Source organism: Panthera uncia (genome assembly GCF_023721935.1).
Source record: "Panthera uncia isolate 11264 chromosome E2 unlocalized genomic scaffold, Puncia_PCG_1.0 HiC_scaffold_19, whole genome shotgun sequence".
Lineage (NCBI taxonomy): Eukaryota > Metazoa > Chordata > Mammalia > Carnivora > Felidae > Panthera > Panthera uncia.
The window spans coordinates 16468471-16475071 of record NW_026057588.1 but is presented as its reverse complement, the minus strand read 5'-3'; the positions used below and the strand labels follow the sequence as shown (position 1 = coordinate 16475071).

The following is a 6601-nucleotide window of genomic DNA, read 5'->3' as shown; positions in this document are numbered from 1 at the left end:
ATGTAAGATTGCCACGCTGGAGTGGCCATGTGTATTTGCTCTGGTCAGCAGCCCACTGACCTCTCATCTGACGGTCAGCAACATTGCCAGCTATGTGAGTGAGCCACCTGGGACACCAGGCCCGTCGCGTTTTCAAATGACTCCAGCCCACTCAACATCTGAGTTCAACCATACGATGGACACCAAGTAAGAACAGCCCCACTGAGCCCTTCTTGACTAACTGATCCATAAAGTCAGAGGAGAAAGAAAATGGTTGACTTAAGCTGCTTAGTTTTTGGATAACGTGTTATGCAGCAAAAAATAACTGAAACACTGGGGTCGCAAATTCTACCCTAACCCTAGTCCTACAGCAGCAAGACCTATAATGTGACTCAGTGAGGTGGGGACACCACGGCACGGTGGGGACCCTGGTTTGTCCGGGACCCCGTGCTGTACTGCTCTAGGCTGTATTCGCCCCCAGACCTGTTCCTCATCCTCCCCTTTCTGCCTGCATCCCAGGCCACAGTTTCCAGCCTCTCCCTTTATCTGGATTTACCTGGGGTTCTGCCAACAGGAAGCAGTGGCAGGAGCCCAGCGAGTGGGAGCAGCAGGCCAAGGCAATTCTTCCCTCTCCCTGTGGTTGTGCCTCCCCACAGCTCCAGCCGGCTAGACAATCCTTCTGGGTCTCCAGCTTCTATGAGGTGACTTTGTCTCTGGGTCTGATGACGGTAACTCCTTCCTTTGTTCCTCCAGCCTGGAGTGACAGTGGCTTCCCACTGCTGCTAATTTCTGATTCTTCACTGGCTCCTACTTGGCCCCTTAGCTCCTCCATCTGGTGCATAACCACCTCCGTGTGTTAACGTCTCTCTTTTCTAATATCTGTATCTCCATCAGCTAAACCTTCATAGGTTTAGCAGCTCCAGCCTACTGTGCCCAAGGAGAAAAATGGCCTCCAGGGGTGCCTAGGTAGCTTAGTCAGTTAAGTGTCCAACTCTTGGCCTCAGCTCAGGTCATGATCTCACAGTTCATGAGATCGAGGCCCACATCAGGCTCTGTGCCGATAGCACAGAGCCTACTCGGGATTCTCTCTCTCCCTCTCCCTCTGCTCCCCCTCAAAATAAATAAATGAAACATATAAATAAACATAAAAACATAAAAGTGGGCTCCAAGTTGTCAGATATCCCAACACGGCAGAAGGCAGAAATCAGGAGGGTCATCGGGGTGTTCCTATTTTTCAAACACTGTGGACGCCAGTGGTCCTCTGACTTCAGAGTAGGTAGAAGCCACAAGAGAGACTGAGGAGGAGCACTTCCTAGGTCAGTGAACAGACCTCTCTTGAGCACCTACTATGTGCAGGTAGGAGCTGGGGACAAAGTGGTAAGCAAGAGAGGTGAATCCCTGCCCTTGTATGCTTACGACATTTAGTAGAGGAGACAAACAAATGAAGAAGAAGAAGAACAATGTGTGTAACATGCCACGCAGAAGGAGAGGTGGGTGATATGTGAATGTGGGCGTCGGGGAGTCAGGCTTCAGTTGGAGTGACACAAGGACAGCATTGAGATGGGGCATCTGAACTGAGAGACCTGAAGGACAAGAGAGCTAGACCTACACTACAAAGATCTGGGAGAACTCTATTCCCAGAAGAGGGGATGGCCATCACAAAGGCCCCGAGCCAGGAAAGAGCTGGGAGTGTGTGAGAACAGCGAGAAGAGATGGCTGGGGCCGAAAGAGTGAAAGGGAAGTTGGAGGACAATGTGAGGTTGAGGAGGCTGCAGAGGTCACGTGACGGAGGGCTGCAGCAGCCACAGGAAGGAGCTCGGAGTTTACAGTAAGTGCAACGAGAAGCCATTGGAAGGTTTTACGCAGAGAAGTAATACGATCTGATTTATGGTTTTGAAAGACACCCCTTGCCCCTCCCCTCAAGCCGTGGTGAGAGGACTACAAGTAGGACACAAGATTAGAGGCAGGTTTGTTAGCAATTGTGGTGGTCCATTTGGTGCCGAATGGGGCTCAGACCAGGGTGTTAACAGAGGAGGGGTGAGAAGTGGGTGGGTTTGGGAGAGTACTGCATCACAGAAAGCAGAAGGGGAGTTTTCAGACGGGATTGGTCTGAAGGACTTGTTAAAATGCAGACAGCTGGGTCCTATATCCCCAGGGATTCCAGTTCAGTGGGTCTGGGCAGCAGAGAATTTGCAATTGTGACAAGTTATCATGCGCTGTTGCTGCTGCTACTGACCCAAAGATCACATTTTGAAAATCACTAGGTTGAAAACAATGCTAATAGAAATATAATGTAATATGTTTCTAATAGATTTATTTCTAAAAATATTTCTAATAGAAATATAATGTATATAATAACATGTGTTATTTAAAAAACTCTAGTAGCCACATTTCAAAAGAAAAGAAAAGTGAAAGTATTTTGATAAAATATTTCAATCATATATTTTATTATTAATATATCCCAAATACTATAGTTTCAATACATTATCAATGTCTTTAAAATTCTCAAGACATTTTACATTCTTTTTCTTTTTCTTTTTTTTTTTTTTTTTTGTAGTAAATCTTTGAAATCCCAGTATGTATTTTATACTTAGAGCACATCTCAATTAGGACTAGCTAGCCCACTATGTGGCTAGTGCCTACTAACACTGGCTAGGACAGGATAGGCCCATCATGGCAGGATCATTGAGTTAAAGATAGAGAAGTGACTCTTGAGTTTGGCAATAGGGAAGAGCTTTAGCAACACAAAACTATTGGGGGTTTGTGTGTGTGTGAAACAGAGGGAAAGAGATGAAGGGGAGAGCATGTAGACACTTCCCTCTTAAAGTTTGGCTGTGTTTTTATAATGGATGGGTCAGGCTGACAACTCTCAAACCCAACATTGGATATTAATATCACACGCAAAGAAACATCAAGACATTATCATGTGCCTCCTGAGCGAAGAACCCAACATCACCCATGAAGCCTACTTACCTCCAAATTAAACCTGAATCTGGGGGTGCCTGGGTGACTCAGTCGGTTTAGCAACCAACTTCGGCTCAGGTCATGATCTCACAGTTCATGAGTCCAAGCCCTGCTTCCGGCTCTGTGCTTACAGCTCAGAGCCTGGAGTCTGCTTTGAATTCTGTGTCTCCCTCTCTCTCTCTCCCCCTCCCCTGATTACGCTCTGTCTCTCTCTCTCTCTCTTAAAAACAAATAAACATTTTTTAAAAATCAAAAACAAAACACAAAACACCTGAATCTGACGCAGCCTCTACATCTGTTTGCAGGACATACAGGAGACAGAAGAACATAACGAAGGACACCAAGTGCAACCAGCCAAATCAGACAGGTACCTTTGTGAGAGGTACCAACAAAATGCAATGCACAGATCCTGTTTGGATTCTGATCTGAACCAGTCAACAGTTAAGACATTTATAAGACAATCAGGGATCTCTGGAGACAGGTTGGATACTGAATAAAATTAAGAAACTATTTGTTTTTAGGTGTGATAAAGGTGTTATTTTTTTGAAAGAACCTTGTGTTTTAGAGATGCATATAAAAGTATTTGTGGATGAAATATGCTGTCTGGGATTTGCTTTACACTAATTCTGCAGGGAGAGAGGCAGGAAAAATAAAACAGGATTGGCCATACGTTGATAATTGCTGAAGAAATGTGCTGGGTACCTGGAGGGTCATTACCCCATTCTTCCCGTGTGCACGGTTGAACATTACCATAATGGGGGGGGGGGGTTTGTTGTTTATTTTGTTTGTTTTTTAAAGGAGGGAGAGGGGGTAACTGTGAAGGAAAAGAGAGAAAAGAAGGGGAAGGGATTGTTTTCTTTTAAGACTGAAGCGCCATGAACAGTCTCGAGAGCCGGCAAGGGTTAGGGGAGATTCAGCAGAGCCGCAGGCGGCTGAGCTGGCTCCAGGGCATACACAGCGGCGGGGGTCTGGTCTCGCAGTTCCCTGAGTAGGGGATTGCGCAGCACCCCACGCCCCCACGCCGTTGCTTTAAAGCGGCGGCGACTCCCGGGACTGAACAGCTGCTGCCCCTACCCACCCGCTAAGGTCCATCTGGCTAGACCAACCGCCCGCGCCGGCGCAGCATTTCCTCCACGGGGCGCGGGCCTCCGTTCCGCCACCCCACAATTCCCCGCGCCGCTCCGGAGGCGCGCTCTCGGTGGGGGTGAGGTCTCAGCCCCCAGATTTGAGCAAGGTGAGGCAGAGGGTGTCGCGTGGCCTTCTGGGAAATGCAGTTTACTTCCCTGGCTGGAACCAGCGCTTAAACCACCCACGAGACTACGTGCCCCACAATGCGCCGCGCGCGCAGCGGCTGAGCGGTGTGTTGCTGCCTCCTAGTGGCGACTGAGGGGGTTGCGTCCCGACCTGGGAATAGTGCTGAGAGGAGCAGCAGCGGGGACGGGACTTGGGGACTCGGGGTTGCCCTGGGAACCTCTGGGAAGCCCATCCAGATGGTGAGGCTTCCAGACATGGGCCAAGGAAGAGTGGTGGTGGTGAAGAAGTTGGAGGTAGGGGCCACTATGAAGATTAAATGAAATCAGGACAGTAACTGTTGGCTCTATATTATCGTTATCATTATTACAGCTAGTACTTATAGAGTAAACACATCTGTGCCAGGCACTGCTCCCAGCTTCTTACATGAATTATCTTATTTAATCCTCCCAACAGCCATATGAGGTGCTATCAGCCAGCCCGCCTCTTGAAGGAATGAATGAAGAATGAAGTTGAGGCCCAAAGAAGGGAATAATTTGCCCATAGTCAATTCAACTGGTCTGTAACAGACCTGGGATTTGAACTTAGACTGTCAGGCTTCAGAGTCAGTACTTCTCTTCCCCAAGACTGCAACACCCTCTGATCATTCAGTTAAATTATCCCAAGATACTAATTAGCACATGAATCAACTCAAAATGGCTATTAGCATGTGGATCTTTTTGAGTTGGTGATTGTTGGTTAGTGTTCCTGCCCAAGTTTGTGATTTAGCCCTGCTCCAGGACAGAGTTTACAGTCAACATAGATTTACAGTTTGCACATGAATCAGCACAGGTTTGTGTTCACAGACATCGGATTTCTGATTAGCACTTGAATCAACAGTGGTTTGTGTTAGGAGCTGGAATCATTAGGTTAATGATTAGCACACAGATCTGCAGATAATAGATAGATAGATCACACAGATAATACAGGGATTATGTTCAAACCTATGTACCCCCTTCTGGTCCAGGTGACTTCGTCCTCAAATGTTGCCCTCATCCCTTCACTGAACCTCCACTCCCCACCCCACCATCACACACAGGCAGGCAGACCTGGTGATTTCTTTGTCCCTTCCCTCTCCCCAATCTTGTTCATAATGGGATATCACAGCGACAAACACAGGTCCAGAAACTACCTGTTCTCTTTCTGCCTTATGAGGAGACAAAATTCCAAAGCCTGGACTGTGTGTTCACAGTGCTGATTCACAGGTGTGTTCCCAGCACTGGGCCTGGCACAGTGAGGGCTCAATAAATGCTTGGGGGGAAAAAAGTGTTGGATACTCACTATCATCTTTCGGCACTGACCTAGAGATTTATCAAATCAAGCCAGATTCACTTTGCCCTCAAAGGAGTCAAATTTGTGATCACCCACCCCAAAGGCCGGGACCAGGGTAGGTGGGTGGGTGGTCAGCGTGGGGCTGAGACGTCTCCCTGGAGCAGGATTTGGTGTAGTGAATAGGAGATCCCACAGCCTCTTCCTGCTGCTTCCCCCTGAGGTTGTGGATCTGGTGGTGGTTGATGTTGGGTCCATTATCATCCACACACTCTGCATAACTACGATGGCAGGAAGCTGCCCAGCCTGGGGATTTGTTCTCAGCCCTCCTTGCATCTGGGGTGGCTATGTGATTAGTTCTCTCCAATAAAATACGGGCAGAAGGGAGGTTTATAGAGGGTCACTTCTGGGCCAAGCTTTTTAAGAAGCTGGTGAAACTTCTTTACCCTCTCTCCTCCCATTTGCCAGGTGGAAGCAGATAATTTGGAGCCCCAGGAAATGATGGAGGCACAAGATTAACCAGTCTGCTGTGTGAGTCACCAGATGGAGGACAGATGCCAACCAAGCAGGACACCTGTGGCAAGAAATCAACTATTGTATGAAGTCACTGAAATCAAGGAAGTTCTTTGTTACAGTAGCTGACATTACACTTACTGATACTCCGACCCTTCCTCTCTGGGCCCCTGATATCAATAAACCTTGAGCACCCCCTGTCATTCTGTGAAATGAAACTCTAATCCCCAATTGTGGTGTTCAGGCTTTCACATAGCGTTTTCATACAGTGGCCCACTGGCTATATGTTTAAAACTCATCGGTGTATTCCACTCCATTCTTTGCCCAAATATAAACTTGTCCCCATGTTCTTATGGAAGTCTTCTTCCACGTTGACAGGTGGAAGTCATTAAAGCAGACCCTGAGCCTCACGTTAGGTCTTCCACCATAGCTAAGCAGAACCTCATACACAGGATCTTGTGGTTGCCCTGTAGAAGTCAGTGCTTGCCTGGAACCCATCAGTCTGATTTACGGTGGTGGTTAGTGTATATGTTTGGGAGGGTGGGGAGTATGCACTCGTCTTCTTGCCCCTCTCTTTTGACCCATC

General features: G+C 47.7%; 1 long non-coding RNA gene across 1 annotated transcript; it reads left to right on the top strand.

Moving 5' to 3' along the window:
• Positions 1-4211: 4211 nt before the first annotated feature.
• Positions 4212-6218, top strand: LOC125915910 (uncharacterized). Its single transcript, XR_007455793.1, has 2 exons — positions 4212-4490; positions 5971-6218. It is a non-coding gene; the product is annotated as an uncharacterized LOC125915910 (long non-coding RNA).
• The last annotated feature ends 383 nt before the right edge of the window (positions 6219-6601 follow it).